This window comes from Aotus nancymaae, unplaced genomic scaffold (assembly GCF_030222135.1).
Source record: "Aotus nancymaae isolate 86718 unplaced genomic scaffold, 86718_ANA_hifiasm-v0.15.2.pri h1tg000062l, whole genome shotgun sequence".
In the NCBI taxonomy this organism is placed as follows: domain Eukaryota; kingdom Metazoa; phylum Chordata; class Mammalia; order Primates; family Aotidae; genus Aotus; species Aotus nancymaae.
Window position 1 is genome coordinate 5633788 of NW_026988476.1, and position 17197 is coordinate 5650984.

General features: G+C 45.2%; 1 long non-coding RNA gene across 3 annotated transcripts in view; it reads right to left on the reverse strand.

Annotated features, from left to right (window-relative positions):
- Nucleotides 1-1427: 1427 nt before the first annotated feature.
- Nucleotides 1428-17197, reverse strand: part of LOC105728543 (uncharacterized) — a 79772-nt gene continuing 64002 nt past the window's right edge. For all 3 annotated transcript variants that reach the window (XR_001110054.2, XR_010338562.1, XR_010338563.1), the window contains 3 exons: nucleotides 4502-4598; nucleotides 3272-3395; nucleotides 1428-1671 (listed from right to left, as the gene is read on the reverse strand). This is a non-coding gene — a long non-coding RNA (uncharacterized LOC105728543). The remainder of the gene's footprint in view (nucleotides 1672-3271; nucleotides 3396-4501; nucleotides 4599-17197) is intronic.

Here is a 17197-nt window from a genome sequence, read left to right on the forward strand (position 1 = left end):
TAGCATATCCATCACCTGAAACACCATGTTTTTGTGGTGAGAACATTTAAAATTCTTCTTTCCTAGCTATTTTGAGGTACACAATACCTTATTTTTAATTTTTAAATTTTTTTTTTGCTCACCTTCAACTGTCTTGATCGAGTTATGTTATTTTTTGTTTTTTAAGACAGGGTCTTGCTCTGTTGCCCAAGCTAGAGTGGCTCAAGTAACCCACCTCAGCCTCCTTAGGAGCTGGTACTGTAGGCATACACCATTGCACCCAGCTAATTTTATTTTTTGTACAGATGGGGTCTTACTATGTTGCATAGGCTGGTCTCAGACTCCTGGCTAACATTAAGCAGTCCCCTTGTCTCAGCCTCCCAACATGCTGGGAATATAGGCATGAGCCATGGTTCCTGGACCCACAATACCTTACTGTTGACTGTAGTCACTCTGCTGTGCAATAGGATACCAAATCAACCTCAAATTCCTGGAGGTAAGCAGTGCTGCCACGTTAGCCTCCCAGGTAGCTAGGACTATAGGCATGCATCACCAGGCCTGGCTGATTATCTTTTATAAAGATAGATAAAAAATTGACATAGGGGTCTCCCAGTGTCACCAAGGCTGGTCTTAAACTCCTCGTCTCCAGCAATCCTACCTCAGGCTCCCAAAGTGCTGAGATTACAAGTGTAAGTCACTGCACTGGGCCCTTCCTCTCCAATTGTAACTTTTTAGCCTTTCACCAACTTCTCTCCATCCTTTCCACTACCACCTCCAGTCCCTGGTAACCACTGTTCTATTCACTACTTATAGATCAACATTTTTAGATTTAGCATGTAAGTGAAAATGTGGCATTTGTCTTTCTGTATCTGGCTTATTTTCACATAATGTATTGTCCTCTAGGTTTATCCATGTTATAAATGACAGGATTTCATTCTTTTTAACAGCTGTATAGTATTTGTGTATAGATATATTTTCTTTATCCATTCATTCACTGTTGAACACTTAAGGCAATTATATCTTGGCTATTGTATATACTCCTGCAATAAACATGGGATTGCAGATATCTCTTCAACAAATGGATTTCACTTCCTTTGAATACATACCAAGGAGTGCAATTGTTGGGTCACAGAGTAATTCTATTTAATTTTTTGAGGAATATTCATACTGTTTTCTATAATGGCTGTACTAATGTACATTCCCCTTAATTGTAAGGGTTCCCTTTTCTCCGCATCCTCATCAACACTAGTTACGTTTTGTCTTTTTGATAACAGTCATGCTAACGAATCAGGTGATAGATAGCTCATTGTAGTTTACCTACAATTAAGTATTAAGCCTTTGGTATATGCAGACAAATATTCACCATCTAAACATTGTAGCTTTGGTGATTTTGTTGACACTTATACAAATTTACTTGGCTTAAGAAATTTCAGCCAGCACCAGGTGTGCTGTCTCGCACCTGTAATCCCAGCACTTTGGGAGACCTAGGCTGGCAGATCGTTTGAGCTCAGGAGTTTGAGACCATCCTGCGGAACATGGTGAAATGCTGTCTCTACCAAAAATGTAAAAACTTACCAGGGTGTGGTGGTGCACATCTGTGGTCCCAGCCACTTAGGATGCTGAGGTGGAAGAATCACTTGAGCTCGGGGTAGAGCTTGGCAGTGAGTGGAGATTGTGCCACTGCTCTCTGGCCTGGGTGACAGAAAGAAACCCCATCTCAAAAAAATAATTTATAGCCAGAAATGTAAACTGTAGCTATAGGATATAATTAAATTACAAACTACAACTTTGGTTTTGAAACCTACTCTGGCCAGGTGCTGTGGCTCACACTTATAATCCCAGCACTTTGGGAGGCTGAAGCGGGAAGTTTGTGATGAGCCTGGGCAACATAGCAAGACCTCATCTCTACAAAAAAAAAAAACTTTGCTTAATTAGTTGGGCATGATAAGCCTGCATCTGTAGTCACAGCTACTCAGGAGGCTGAGGCAGAAGGATCACTTGAGCCCAGGAGTTTGCTGCGGCAGTGAATCGTGATTGTGCCACTGCACTTCAGCTTGGGTGATAGAGCAAGACCCTGTCTCCAAAAAGAAATCTGCTCTGACTGTAAGTTGGCATGTGAAGCAAGGCCTTTATTTTACAATTCCTCATTCAAACGGTATTACTGAATGTGAACTCCAAGTCCCATTGGATGCTTTAACTATATAGTAAAAGGATTAGTATGATCTTTAGTAGTTTTGAGAAAAATATACTCAGTAAGAACCAGTATTTTCAAGAGTAGAAACTCTTATTTACCTTGAGGAAACAGGACTAGAAAAATCATAGAATGTATACATTTTCTGTGCCTCCTTAATAATACTTGAAGGTGACATTAAGGAATTGGTTTATATTAAAGTTTAGAAAACCACCATCACAATGTTAAGGAAAAAAGAACAAACCGTATATTCATAGTAACCTATGTTTTTAAATGTACAGGATTTTTCAAAATGCCAGACTGGCAACCTGAGCCACTGATTAGAGATGATTTAAAAATCCTGAAAAGTAAAAAAAAAAAAAAAAATCTTGGAAAGTCTAAGGCTAATACATTTTATGCCCTGTTTTTTCACTGAGCAAGTCTGGTGCTGTTGACCTCCTGCAGGTGAGTGTGGCTGCTGGTCTCATGCCAATTGAAGTAAGAGTTGCCCCTGTTTCTGCAGCCACCAGGCCCACACAACGGGAGGGCACGTAACCATGTGACCACCAGAAGCAGGAAACTTCACCAACCACATCCTCTTCAGAACTGTCAGGAGTAGTAAAGTTTCCTAACAAGGAAGCAAGTTTCTTCCAGTTCAGAAATTGTTGTTCTGGGACTACCCATCTGAATCTACTGGGCCAATCTTCTAAAGAAAAGCTGATGAATTTCCACATCCTTAGAGCCTTGACGGATTCCACCCTCCTAGAATCAGTGGATGAGAGACTAGCAAATAATTCAGTTTTTATTGTTAGAGGATCCTTTTAGGTGTAAAAAACTAAAATTCTGTAATTTGTTAGAAAAGTAAGTTTTTACATTATAAGGCAAAATCTAGATGAATTAGGATTAAATATAGAATAGTTTTAAATATTGGTTATGTTATTTATGCTTAAGTAAAAGAATAGGAGGAACAGAAAAGGTCAATTCAAATAGGTGAACATTAGGCTGCAGTAGCTCATGCCTATAACCCCCAATACATTGGGAGGCCAAGACCAGCGTGGCAGTAACATCTCGTCTGTATAGAAATTTTTTTTTAATTAGTCAAGTGTGATAGTGCTCACATACCTAGAGTCCTGGCTACTTGGGTGGCTGAGGTGGCAGGGTCACTTGAGCCCAGGAGTTGAAGGCTGCAGTAAACTATGATCGCAACGCTGCACTACAGCCTGGGTGACAGAGCAAGACCCCTTCTCTAAAAATGAAAATAAAAGTGTGGACATTAAATACTCTATGTTTCTTGTTTTGTTTTTTAAACAAACTGCCTGGGATGGATAAAAAGGGTTAATGCAGAAAGGTTATACAAAATGCCAAGAAAAATGCCTGAAATCTTTAAATGTCTTTACCCAAAGAACATTTTGATTAGTGAGAAATATAAAAATACAGGCCGGGCACAGTGGCTCACACCTGTAATCCCAGCACTTTGGGAAGCCAAGGTGGGCAGATCACTTGAGGTCAGGAGTTCAAGACCAGCCTGGCCAACATGGCAAAACCTTGTATCTACAAAAATTAGCCAGATATGGTGGCGCACACCTGTAATTCCAGCTACTCAGGAGGCTGAGGCAGGAGAATCACTTGAACCCCAGAGGCCAAGGTTATAGTGAGCCGAGATTGTGCCACTCCAGCCTGGGCAACAGAGTGAGACTCCATCTCAAAAACAATAGTAAGAGGAATACAGATAGGAGGCCAGGTACAATGGCTTTTGCCAGTAATCCTGGCACTTTGGGATGCCACAGCAGGTGGATCACTTGAGGTCAGAAGCTCAAGACCAACCTGGCCAACATGGCAAACCCCGTCTCTATGAAAAAATACAAAAATCAACCAGGCGTGGTGGTGCACATCTGTAGTCCCAGCTACTTGGGAGGCTGAGGCAGGAGAATCGCTTGAACCCGGGAGGCAGAGGTTGCCGTGAGCTGAGATCCTGCCACTGCACTTCAGCCTGGGCAATAAGCAAGAGTTTGTCTAAAAAAAAAAAAAATATATATATATATATATATATACACACACACACACACACACACACACACATACAGTTATGATTTTTTAAATATGAGAAATACAATTCTGACACTCAGAGGGATATGTCCAGACATTCATAAGTGTCAAGCTAATTGGGTAGACATGAGGCTTTCCTTCTCTTGATACCTCATTTTTCATAAACAGTATTGTTATTGTACCATTTAGGCTACAAATCAACAACCAACCAGGTACTCAGCTCCCTCACTAGCCTCCAAATCCAAGATCCAGACTTGTGCCACAACCAAATGACTACATTAAGGATCTTCACATAGGGCCACATACCTGTAGTCTAGCTACTCAGGAAGCTGAGGTGAGAGGATCACTTGAGCCCAGGAGGTCGAGGCTGTGGTAAGCTGTGTTCACGCCACTGCACTCCAGCCTATATATTGTATTTTTTTATATACACACAAAAAAAACAATGGATAAAAATCATGAAGGGAAAAAATCTGGGGGACAAAAGGAGACCCACCCTTTCTAAAAAAAAAAAATCTAGGCTGGGCGTGGTGGCTCACGCCTGTAATCCAAGCACTTTGGAGGCCAAGGCAGGCGGATCACCTGAGGTCAGGAGTTCAAGACCAGCCTGACCAACATGGTGAAACCCCATCTTTAAAAAAAAAAAAAATCTAAAATGACAGCTAAGCTAATTAACATCATAATGGTGAATTAGTTTACTTTTTTGTTTATATTTGTAGAGATGGGGGTCTCGCCATGTTGCCCAGGCTGGTCTCGAACTCCCAGGCTCAAGCCATCCTCCCACCTCAGCCTCCCAAAGTGTTGGGATTACAGCCACCATAAATTAGAAGTTAGAAGCTCCAAGATGGCTTCTAACTCCATTTATTTTACATTCTGGAAAATCCAGCTAATACAATAAGAAATGAAATTAAGAGGTATTGGAATGGAGATAGAATTATAATTTGCTATTTAGATTGTTTATCTAAAAATAAGAAAATGACCTAATAAAGTATTAGTCTTTATTGGGACAGGCCCTGTTTTAGATAAAATATCCTTTAAACTGGTTTAACATTTATAATTTGCTTGTCTACACTTCCAAAATTCACGAAGTTCTTAAAACTCACTTGGCAGCAAATCTGGCCTATACTGCTGTAAAGCTTTTTATACTCTCTTCATCTCACTTTATTTCTGCAGAAATATGAATGTACTTAATTATAGGGTGCTACCCCAGACTCCAGTGGTAGAGTTACGGAATAGATGGTTTAGCTATCATATTATCTTTCTAAAATCCAAAATACATTCTATTCCAAAACGCATCTGGGCCAGGTGCAGTGGCTCACACCTGTAATCCTAGCACTTTGGGAGGCCGAGGAGGGCAGGCTGCCTGAGCTCAGGAGTTTGAGACCAGCCTGGGCAACATAGCAAAACCCCATCTCTATTAAAAATACACTCACAAAAAAAATAGCTAAAGCATGTTGGCACATGCCTGTAGTTCCAGCTACTCAGGTGGCTGAGGCACGAGAATTGCTTGCACCCGGGAGGCAGAGGTTGCAGTGAGCCAAGATCGCACCACTGCACTCCAGCCTAGGCGACAAAGTAAAACTGTCTCAAAAAAAAAAAAAAAAAAAAAAAAATAGAAGAAGAAGAACCTGGCCCCATGCCTTTTGGGTTAAGAATAATGGACTTATACTATTATCCCCTGTTGCAGGTAAAAACAAACAACAACAAAAACTGAGTCCAAGTTATTTGGCCAGGATCAATGTGACAACACTAGAACACACAATAGTCTGACTTCAAAATGCATCTCTGTCAGGACATTAGATGAACTCTACAAACACTTTTTCTCAGATTGGCCCCTCCCCAACCATCCCAGAAATGTCTAAAAAGTAAACACTTTTCCTATATACCAGGAATAAATGTTTAGAAAATTATATAAGTATGGCACAATAGCAACAAAATATAAATAGTAGGGGTCGGGTGCGATGGCTCATGCCTGTAATCCCAGCACTTTGTGGGGGGCGAGGCAGGCTGATCACAAGGTCAAGAGATCAAGACCATCCTGGCCAACATGGTGGAAACCCCGTCTCTACTGAAAATACAAAAATTAGCCGGGTGTGGTGGTGTGCGCCTGTAGTCCTAGCTACTCGGGAGGCTGAGACAGGAGAATCGCTTGAACCTGGGAGGTGGAGGTTGCAGTGAGCCGAGATCGTGCTACTGCACTCCAGCCTGGCAACAGAGCGAAACTCCATCTCAAAAAAAAAATATATATATATATATATATAGGAATAGAAGTAGTCCTAACTGGAACTATTGACCCATGTGAGGAAAGTAAAAAACTTGACTGTGGGACCGCCTGTTGCTAGATCAAAGTGCTGACTATTGTAAAGTTAGTTCTCTTCCAAACTAATGTGTAGACTTAGTCATTCTAGTCAAAATACAGAAAAAAAAAAAAGATTTTTTTTTAACTTAGAATTGCCAAGCAACAGACCTTAGCATATGTAAGAATTTAATATATGACAAAATTAGCACCACAGATCAATGGGAAAATAATTCTAGGGAAAAAATAACTATATAGGAAAAAATATTCCTCATCTTACATCTTACATCAAAATGAAATCTAGGTGGGTTAGCAAGGTAATTAAAAAATATATATTTAAAAAGAGAGAGCTAGAAGAAGGAAAAAGAGACAGAAAATAAAATAGGTGAAAAACAGATCTCCACATGGTAATCCACTTTCTAAACAACAACAATGTACTTTAGGAGGCCAAGGTGGACAGATCAGCTGAGGTCAGGAGTTTGAGACCAGCCATGAAACCCCATCTCTACAAAAAATACAAAAAATTAGCCCAGCATTATGGCAGATGCCTGTAATTCCAGCTATTCAGGAGGCCGAGGCAGGAGATTCGCTTGAATCTGGGAGAGGTTGCAGTGACCCAAGATCGCACCATTGTATTCCAGCCTGGGTGACAACAGCAAAACTCTGTCTCAAAAAAAAATAAATAAAAAATAACAATGGATAAAAATCATGAAGGGAAAGAATCTGTATATTTCACTAGTTAAGAATGTAAAATTTTGCTAACAAAACACCATAAACAAAGTTCAAATGGTAAGAAAACGCTAACACATAAATAGAAAAATATACCAACAATATAGACAAGTCATGAACATTTTCTAGTCTAAACCTAAAAAAACAACAGCGTAATTTTAAAATGAAAATTACAAGATATTTGATATTTTCTATCAAATTACTAAAACTTTTACATTAAAATAATAGCACATAATATACTTAGTACATTGCAAGTGTTTCATTAAGTATTTGTTGTATGAGGAATGATGAAGTACATTAAAAGCTACTCCAGGCTGCTCGCGATGGCTCACACCTATAATCCCAGCACTTTGGGAGGCCAAGGCAGGGAGAATCGCTTGAAGCCAGGAGTCTGAGACTAAGCTTGGGCAACACTACAAGACCCCATCTCTACCAAAGAAACAAAAAATTAACCAGGCAAGGTGGTGTGTGCCTGAGGTCTCAGCAAAGGGGGAGGCTGAGGCAAGAGGATAGCATGACTTCAGGAGGTCGAGGCTACAGTGACCTATGATCACACCATTGTACTTCAGCCTGGGTGACAGACCCTGTCTCTAAAAAAAAAAAAAAAACAAATAAAATGGCATCAAAAACATTTCTGACACAATTGGGGGAAATCAGGATATAAGATTGTTTACAAAGTCTACGATGTCAACAATGTAAACAAGGCATGAGGAAGAAGCTCCTGGAACTAATAAACATTTACAGGAAGGATGCAAGACATGAAGGTAATATATAAAAGTTAATCATTTCCTATATACCAGCAATGAACAATTTGAATTTGAAACTAAAAACACAATTTACATTACCACTAGCAAAATAAAAAACAGTAACAGATTAATAGGACAGAATAAAGATCCCAGAAATAGACCCACAAACATATAATCAACTGAACTTTGACAAAGGAGCAATCGCAATTCAATGGAGAAAAAATTGAATTTTTGATAAATAGTGCTGTAACAATTGGACAGTCACATGGAAAAACATCAATCTAGACACGGATCTTACACTTTTCACAAAAATTAACTCCAAGTGGATTTTGGACTTAACGTAAAACATCACATTGTGACACTTCCAGGTAATAATACAAGAAGAAATCTAGGTGACTTGGGCTTGGCAATGAGTTTTAGATACGACACCAGCAGCACAATCCAGGATACAACAAAAATGTTGAATTGAACTTTATTAAATTAAAAACTACTGTGAAAAAACATTAAGAGAATGAAAAGACAAGCTATTGATTACGAAACACATATGTGATAACTGGTATCCAAAATACACGAAGGATTCCTAAAATTCAACAATGAGAAAATAACCCAATTTAAAAATTGGCAAAAGATCTAAACAGACCCCTCACCAAAGAAGATAACAGATGGAAAATAAGTATATGAAAAGATGCTCTACATAATAGGCCATCGGGAATTGCAAATAAAACATTGATGGGGGAGAAAAAAATAAAAATAAAAAAATAAAATAAAACAACATGGAGATGCCACTACATATCTATTAGAATGGCCCCAAAACAAGTGTTTTTTTTTTTTGAGACAGAGTTTCATTCTTGTTGCCCAGGCTGGAGTGCAATGGCGCGATCTTCATCCGCAACCTCTGCCTCCCAGGTTCAAGCGATTCTGCTGCCTTAGTCTCTTGAGTAGCTGGGGTTACAGGCATGCGCCACCATGCCCAGCTAATTTTGTATTTTTTTTAAGTAGAGACTGGGTTTCTCCAAGTTGGTCAGGCTGGTCTCGAACTCTCGATCTCAGATGATCGGCCTGCCTCGGCCTCCCAAAGCACTGGGATTACAGGCATGAGCCACTGTGCCTGGCCTAAAAAAATGTTTTCAACAACAGTACCAAATACTACCAGCAAGGGTGCAGAGCAGCAGTAACTGGTGGGAATGCAAAATGGGACAGCCACCTGGAAGACAGCTGAGCAGTTCTTTACAAAGCTAAACACAATTTAGTGTAAAACCCAGCTTCTACCCACACAAACTTCACAAATGTTTATAAAGCAGCTTTCTTCATAATTGCAAAAAATCAGGCTGGGTGAAGTGACTCATGCCTGTAATCCCAGCACTTTGGGAGGCCAAGGCAGGCAGATCACTTGAGGCCAGGAGTTCGAGACCAGCCTGGCCAACATAGCAAAACCTCATCTCTACTAAAAATACAAAAATTAACCAGGTGTGGTGGCGCATGCCTGTAGTTCCAGCTACTTGGGGAGGCTGAGGCAGGAGAATCGCTGGAACCCGGGAGGTAGAAGTTGCATTGAGCCAAGATAGAATTGCTGGAACCTGGGAGGCGGAAGTTGCAGTGAGTCGAGATCGCATCACTGCACTCTAGCCTGGGCGACAGAATGAGACCCTGTCCCACAACAAAACAGAAGAGAATGACAATAACAATTGCCAAAGCCAGAAGCAAGCAAGATGTCTTTCAATAGGTGAGTGGAAAACAAACTGTTGTACATCTACACAATGGAATATTATTCAGCACGAAAATAAAATGAGCTATCAAGCCACGAAAAGCCATGGAAAAATCTTAACTGCATATTGTAGGTGAAAGAAGCCAATCTGAAAAGGTTACTTACTGTGTGAATCCAACTATATGACTTTCTGGAAAAGCAAAAACTATATACACAGTAAAAAGATAGGTTGCCGGGAGTTCAGAATGGAGGTGGGAAAAATGGGCAGTAGAAAGGGATGAGTAGGTGAAGCACACGTTTAGGGCATGAAACTTTGGTTTGGTTTGGTTATTGTGGATGCATGGCATTTGCCTTTGTCAAAACCTGCAGAAATATACAACATCAAAAAAATTATGGACTTTGGCCGGGCGTGGTGGCTCACGCCTGTAATTCCAGCACTTTGGGAGGGTAAGGCGGGTGGATCACCTGAGGTTGGGAGTTTGAGACCAGCCTGACCAATGTGGAGAAATCTCTTTTTTTCCCTTTTCTTTTTTTTTTTTTGAGATTGAGTTTCACTTTTGTTGCCCAGGCTGGAGTTCAATGGTGCCATCTCGGCTCACTGCAACCTCCGCCTCCCAGGTTCCAGCAATTCTCCTGCCTCAGCCTCCTGAGTAGCTGGAACTACAGGCAGGCGCCACCATGCTCAGCTAATTGAGAAACCTGTTTCTACTAAAAATACAAAAATTAGCCGGATGTTGTGGCACATGCCTGTAATCCCAGCTACTCGGGAGGCTGAGGCAGGGGAATCGCTGGAACCTGGGAGGTGGAAGTTGCAGCGAACCGAGGTCACGCCCCTGCACTCTAGCCTGGGCAACAAGAGTGAAACTCTGTCTCAAAATAAATAAATAAATAAATAAATAAAATAAAATAAAATATGGACTTTAATAATAATGTGTCAGTATTAGTTCATGAATTGTAACAAATGTGCCACACCAATACAAGATACTGATAATAGAGAAAGTTGAAGTGGGATGGTGAACTCTCCACACAATCTGCTCAATTTAAATGGGCACGGTGGCCCACGCCTCTAATCCCAGCACTTTGGGAGGCCGAGGCGAGAGGATCTCTTGAGTCCAGGAGCTCAAGACTAGCCTGGGCAATACAGGGAGACCTGTTTCTTTCTTTCTTTTTTTAAATGTTTTTTTCCCCGGACCCTTCCCCCTCTTCTCCTTTTTTTTTTTTTTTTTTTTTTTTTTTGAGACAGAGTTTTGCTCTTGTTACCCAGGCTAGAGTGCAATGACACTATCTCAGCTCACCGCAACCTCTACCTCCCAGGTTCAAGGGATTCTCCTGCCTCAGCCTCCCGAGTAGCTGAGATTACAGGCATGCACTACCAGGCCAGGCTAATTTTGCATTTTTAGTAGAGACAGGGTTTCTCCATTTTGGTCAGGCTGGTTTCGAACTCCTGACCTCAGGTGATCCGCCTGCCTTGACCTCCCAAAGTGCTGGGATTACAGGTGTGAGCCACCATGCCTGGCCAGAGAGACCCTGTTTCTACAAAATATTAAAATATTAGCAGGGCACGGTGGCACATGCCTGTAGTCCCAGCTCATCGGGGGGCTGAAGTGGGAGAATTGTTTGAGCCCAGGAGTTCCAGGCTGTAGAGCTCCAGGCCCCAGCCCTAGTCTATCAAATTCCAGTATCCCAGTACACTGCTCTGGGCATGAGTCTTTTGAGAGTGTGCCCCAGTCAGGCCTGGCGTTTGCCGCTGCTTGGAAAGCACCGTGCACACAGCGGCTGCAGGTGACATGATCACCGTCAAGTGTATTTGGGGCTCCTTCACCTATGCTGCTCTTTTGGTCAGTGGACAACTTACTGGTGTGCTGAGGAGTGAAATGGGTTTTCAGAACATGACCCTGCACCTTAGGCTTATGTCATCTGTGCCTTTGCCGATGTCATCCTCGGCGCCAACAGCCAGACCAGAGGATAGCAAATGCAAATGTCTAACAATAATTAACTCTCAGTAGCAACTTCAGCCTGGGGCTCCCCTTTCAGGGGCTTTCAGCAGCTCCCCCAGGCCCTCCTGCAGCCCCTTGTCACTGAGAGGGCTCTCCCACATCCAGAGATACAGGAGAATGCAGGGAAATGTGCATTTAGACGAAGGAAATCCACTCTCCCAAATGGCAAGTAGAGTGGTGTGACTTTACTTAGTGAAGCTGCTGACATCCCTTTGGAGCAGTTACCACAAGAAGATAGTTTGGATTAGGAACATCCTCCCCATAGACATCAGCATCTGGCCTCATTGCAGGGGGGTGAACTGTAAACCTCAGAGTTAGTCCGATGGTTTAGATTTTACCAAGTGTACTGCGGTGATTAAACCTCCACTGCGGACTGGAATGAGGAAGAAAAGGAGAAGCAGAAGAACAGGAAAGACCTGTTCCCTGGGCAGAGGAGGGATGACCTGGGGAGAGCCCCAGTAAACAGCCCCACAGTGCCGGGCGTAGCTGGGGTTTTCCAGGGATAGAGGCTGTGAGCAGCACTGCTTGATAACGACCTCGGTAAAGCTGGGGCCACGTGGCTTGGGCAGACTCCAGGCTCCTGGCTGCCACTTCTTTTTTTTTTTTTGAGCCGGAGTCTTGCTCTGTCGCCCAGGCTGGAGTGCAATGGTGTGATCGTGGCTCACTGTAACATCCGCCTCCAGGGTTCAAGTGATTCTCCTGCCTCAGCCTCCTGCGTAGCTGGGATTACAGGTGCATGCCACCATGCCTGACTAATTTTTTGTTTTTTAGTAGAGATGGGGTTTCACTGTGTTAGCCAGTATGGCCTTGATCTCCTGACTTGTGATCCACGCACCTCGGCCTCCCAGAGTGCTGGGATTAGAGGTGTGAGCCACCGCGCCCGGCGCTTGTAACACTTTTTCTTCGAGCTCATACAAATCCTCATCAAGAGGGAAGACAGAAGTATCAGCGAAGATGGCTGTGCCGGCATTTTGTAAGTGACAGTGGTCAAGCTCTAAGTTGTGGATGGACACAGCAGGGGGCAAAATCACCTCCTCTAAAAAATGGCCTAGCAATCCTAACAGATTGGCTGTGGAGGCCCATTATGGCAGGGGGACCTGGGAAGGCTGCCTGCTTCTCTGTGCCTCTGTGTTCCCAGCCACCTGCGAAAATGTGCTTCAGGAGGGAATCCAGGGAAGAAGGCTGTGCAGGAGCCATATTATTGCACCATTTCCTGTCAATTCAGGAAACATTTTCTTAATACTTCTTATTGCTTGGCGAATATTTTTGAGCCCCTCCTATAAGTCAGACCCTGCTCTGGGGCACAGGGTGATGGGCAAGGCAGACTAAGTCTCCCAGGGGCTAAGAATTTAGGCCCTTGCAGAGTATCTCCTCCAAGTCATTGAGCTGCCACTGAGATATGTGTGGCCACGTTGCATCCTGTCTGCATCCAGCAGGGTGGCAGTCTCAGCCTTTACAGAAGCAGATTGGGCATGGAGACATTTCTTGTGAAAAACCAGCTTCCAGACCTCCTTCCTGGGAGGGACTCTGTGAGGGCCACCCCCGGGGCCCCACACCACGTCCTGAGCAGATGCCTCTGATCATTCGAAGCTACCAAAAATACCGTCACAGGCCCCTTTCCTGCCACAGACTGCTAGGAGATCCCTTCTGGGTTTTTCTCTTTTTCTTTTTTCTTTCTCTGTGAAGTTTACTTAAAAAAACAAAAGGTCATTGTAAAACAGGGTATTATGCTGTTTCTTCTAAAGTAGAAAGAGCTGCAGGTGCTCATAGCCAATTTCCCATTTCTGAAAAACCTCAGTTCCAGGCCTACCTTGAAGGGAGACGCTTCCAGGAAGGGAGGTAAGTAGTCCTCTGAGGCCCCATCCAGACACTGGCGCACCAGACCATCCAGCAGCGCTGTGCGGGGAGGACCTGCTGAACGGCGCATGGCCAACAGCTCCAGGTGTCTGCATCTTAGCACCATGCCCCAGGCCTGCACTTGCTCTGTTTCGAGTCTTGGCTTCAGGAGCCCCAGGTGACAAGAGCCCTGACTACAGCGGTGTGGAACGGGGCACCCGCGTTCCCAGGCTTCCAGCTGCTAGATTCAAGTGCTGGGACTCCCAGCTCTCCCAGTCAGCCTGACTGAATTCTCAGTCCACAGCTGAGTAAGGTACAGCCTCAGCTTTCTCTTCTGAAAAAATGGGTATAAACCACAGGATCCAACTCAAAGAAGCGCCATGAGGAATAAATGGCATAATGCATTTAGAGTGCTGAAAAGACCCCAGCGACTCTGTGGCAGCAGGGTGTGCTATCAACTTTCCATGGCATCCTGACCAGTCACAACCAAAATGGGATTTCCTGCGAACATTTTCACCCAAGCAGAAGCCAGCCTGAAGTTTAAAACTGTCCCTCTTCGGCCAGGACAGAGCAGGTGAGGCCCTGCGTAACCTGCGTAACGCTTGTGGTTCAGCTGGGCAGACAACTTCCCACTCCTTTCTGGGTGGCCGAGTTCTTCCTGGGTGCTCCATCGCTCATTTCCTCATGGCACTCATAGGCGGCAGCTTTTCCCTGTGGGGGTCCCTGGCCTTCAGGGCAAGTCCCACCCTGGCTAGAGCCCTGGAGGAGCACACATGATGGCACCAAGCTGCTCTGACCCTGCCAGGAGCCAAAACAATCTGTGGAACTCCGAGGGGCACCCCAGGCTCAGGGTCATCTCCCACGCCTTTCCTTCCCATCCCGAGGTCTGCAGAGCCGGTGGGCCTGGCTCAGCTGGACCCCAGTACAGATGGGGAAGCCTCTGACCTGCACCCAGAGCCTGCCTCCCAGGGCTTTTTCACCCCAGTGTCCTGGGAGGGGGCGGTGCAGATGGAGAGAGGCCAGAGGCTGCCACTCAGGAGTGTGTGAGTCAAGCCTTGCTCGGGAGGTAGGGGCTGAGAGGGAGGTGCCCAGGGCACCAGGAGAAAGGGGAGGAGAGACTGGGAAACGGAACCCTTCCTGGGCTGCCAGCGCCTCTCTACAGCTTTGGACTATGCCAGGGGGCTCTGAAGTGAGTCGGCCCCTACAGAAAGCCCAGGGCTCTTCCACCTTCTTTTCACGTTATTTTTTAAAAACTTTTGCAGGTGTATATATTTATGGGGTACATTAAATATTTTGATACAGACATACGACGTATAATAATCGCATCAGGGTACATGGGGTATCCATCACCTCAAGAATTCATCATTTCTTTGTGTTACAAACAATTCAATTATACTATTCCAGTTATTTTAGGATGTACATAAATTATGTTATCAAACACTAGATCTTATTCAATCTACCATTTTACATTCTTATTGAGAGAGTGTAGCCTCCCGAAGTCTACTGGTGCAGGGGGGATTCTGCAACCTTCCTGTGGCTTTTGTCACCCATGGAAAACTACAAATCAGCTTGCCTATCAGGTGATCGGAACCAGGAGGATTGCCGGCCTTGGGTCTGGAAATCCTATCCCACGTGGCTTCCTCCCTCTCTCCCTTCCTACTTCCCTCCCTCCCTCACTTCTTCCCTCCTTTCCTTTGTTCCTTTCTTCCCCTGACTGGGCCTCAGAGGGGTCAGGAGGCCTTCCTGGGCTGGGCACCAGGGCTCCCGGGCTCCTAGCCAAGTGTCCAGAGGATGCCTCTCCTGGCATCTGGATCCTTCTTATTTCCTGAGGCATGGGAAGCTCCTGCTCTGGAGACGACTGAAGGGAAAATACCTGCATTTCCAGGGCCTTGGAAACAGCCTGCTCCAGCCAGCCATCCAGGGAGAAACTGAGAAAGGACACCGGTCCTAAGCATTTCTCTTCTGCTTTGTGCTGCGCTGAGCCCGTCCTCCTGTGACGTGGCCCTCACCGACCAAGGACTGCACAAGAGAGGCTCCGTGCAAACCTGCCCAGCACACAGCAGGTGCCTCATGGATGTTCCTCCCCAAGGCCCCAGGCCAACCGAGCAGTGCGTTAACCAGATTTGGCTGAACTTTTGAACGTATGCTTCTGAACTGTCACCGTTTGTTTTTTCGTTTTCGTTTTTTGTTTTTTTGAGAAGGAGTTTTGCTCTTATGGCCCAGGCTAGAGGGCTGGAGTGCAGTGGCGCCATCTCAGCTCACTGCAGCCTCCACCTCCTGGGTTCAAGTGGTTCTCCTGCCTCAGCCTCCCAAGTAGCCGGGATTACAGGCACCTGCCACCATACCCAGCTAATTTTTGTATTTTTAGTAGAGACAGGGTTTCACCATGTTGGCCAGGCTGGTCTCGAGATCCTGACCTCAGATGATTCATCTGCCTCGGCCTCCCAAAGTGCACGGGATTACAGCCGTGAGCCACTGTGCCGGCCCATAGTTCTTAAATTTAAAATCTTGATATGCTGGTGGAACGTGGCTTGATTTCTTTAAGCCAACGTGGCCTGACTTTTTCAGACTCTCAGCCTGTTTTGGAGGGCTGTTGGATGTTTTTTCTCTGCAGAAAATAGGTCTGCCTTCCTCCATTTTCTAATCGCCACCCCATCCCTGCCCAACACACACACACACACACACACACACACACAGCCAGTTACGCCGGGTCCAGCCTCGCAGGAACAAAGTGGAAGGTCAGGGCTGGGGCTCTGTTCCCCTCCCCTTGAAGCTGTTTGGTTTGCTCTTTCCCCAGCTCCTGACTGAGCCACCAGCCCAGAGCAAGGGCGGCCTCCCCGGTGCAGTCAGGGCCAGAGGAGCACAATGTCCCCACCCTGGTGCAGCCTCAGGTGCAGGAGCATCGGGAATTTTCCATCTTGCTCTGCAGCCTGGCTTCTTAGGTCACCGTGCGGCTGCTGACATAGCCTGGGTTGGGTGAGTTTCCTGCAGGTCAGAGAGGGCATGGAGGCAGCAGCTGGGCCTGCTCAGGGCCAGGCTTCTCGCCTGCCACCAGGAAGGGTGGAGGAGGGGTTCAAGGCCTCAGCTATCTCTCAGCTCAGAGCCTCAGGCCAAGCAGCCTCTGCCTCTGCCCAGACCTGTTTCCTCCTGGCCTCCTGCTCTCCTGTTTCCAACAGCTTTCCCTCTGGGTGGCTCCCGGTTCTTCCAGAAATCTCCTCCAGGAAATTTGCTTGTTGCCATAAAATAATTCAAATCTGTTCCCGGGGACGCCCAGGCAACCTGAAGTCTCCGTCTCCCCAAGACCTGAAGGGGGCATGGCAGGCCCTGTGCCCATCACAGTCCCTTTTCCAGCCACCCCCATAGGGACAAAGAATAAGCTGCACCGGCGTCAGCGTTGTGTCGGGTGCAAGAGACAGGCCCTGGCTTTGCCTCTTAGGGACCCAGCTCCACCCAGGGGAAGTCCACACAGATCCCTCAAAGGCCCCAAGATCTTTTTTTCTCTTTAATGTATACACGGTCTGTGTATATTACAGTTTATGTTCATGTTGGCATTTATCTCTGTTTATGGAACGTAAACCCCGTGCCCTGTCTGGAGCAGAAAGTGAAGGCCCATGGATAACACTTCTGTGCGCCACAGTCCTGGGTGGTGACCAATGCAGGGATGCACAGGTGCCGTGTGGCCTTCTGCAGGCCACG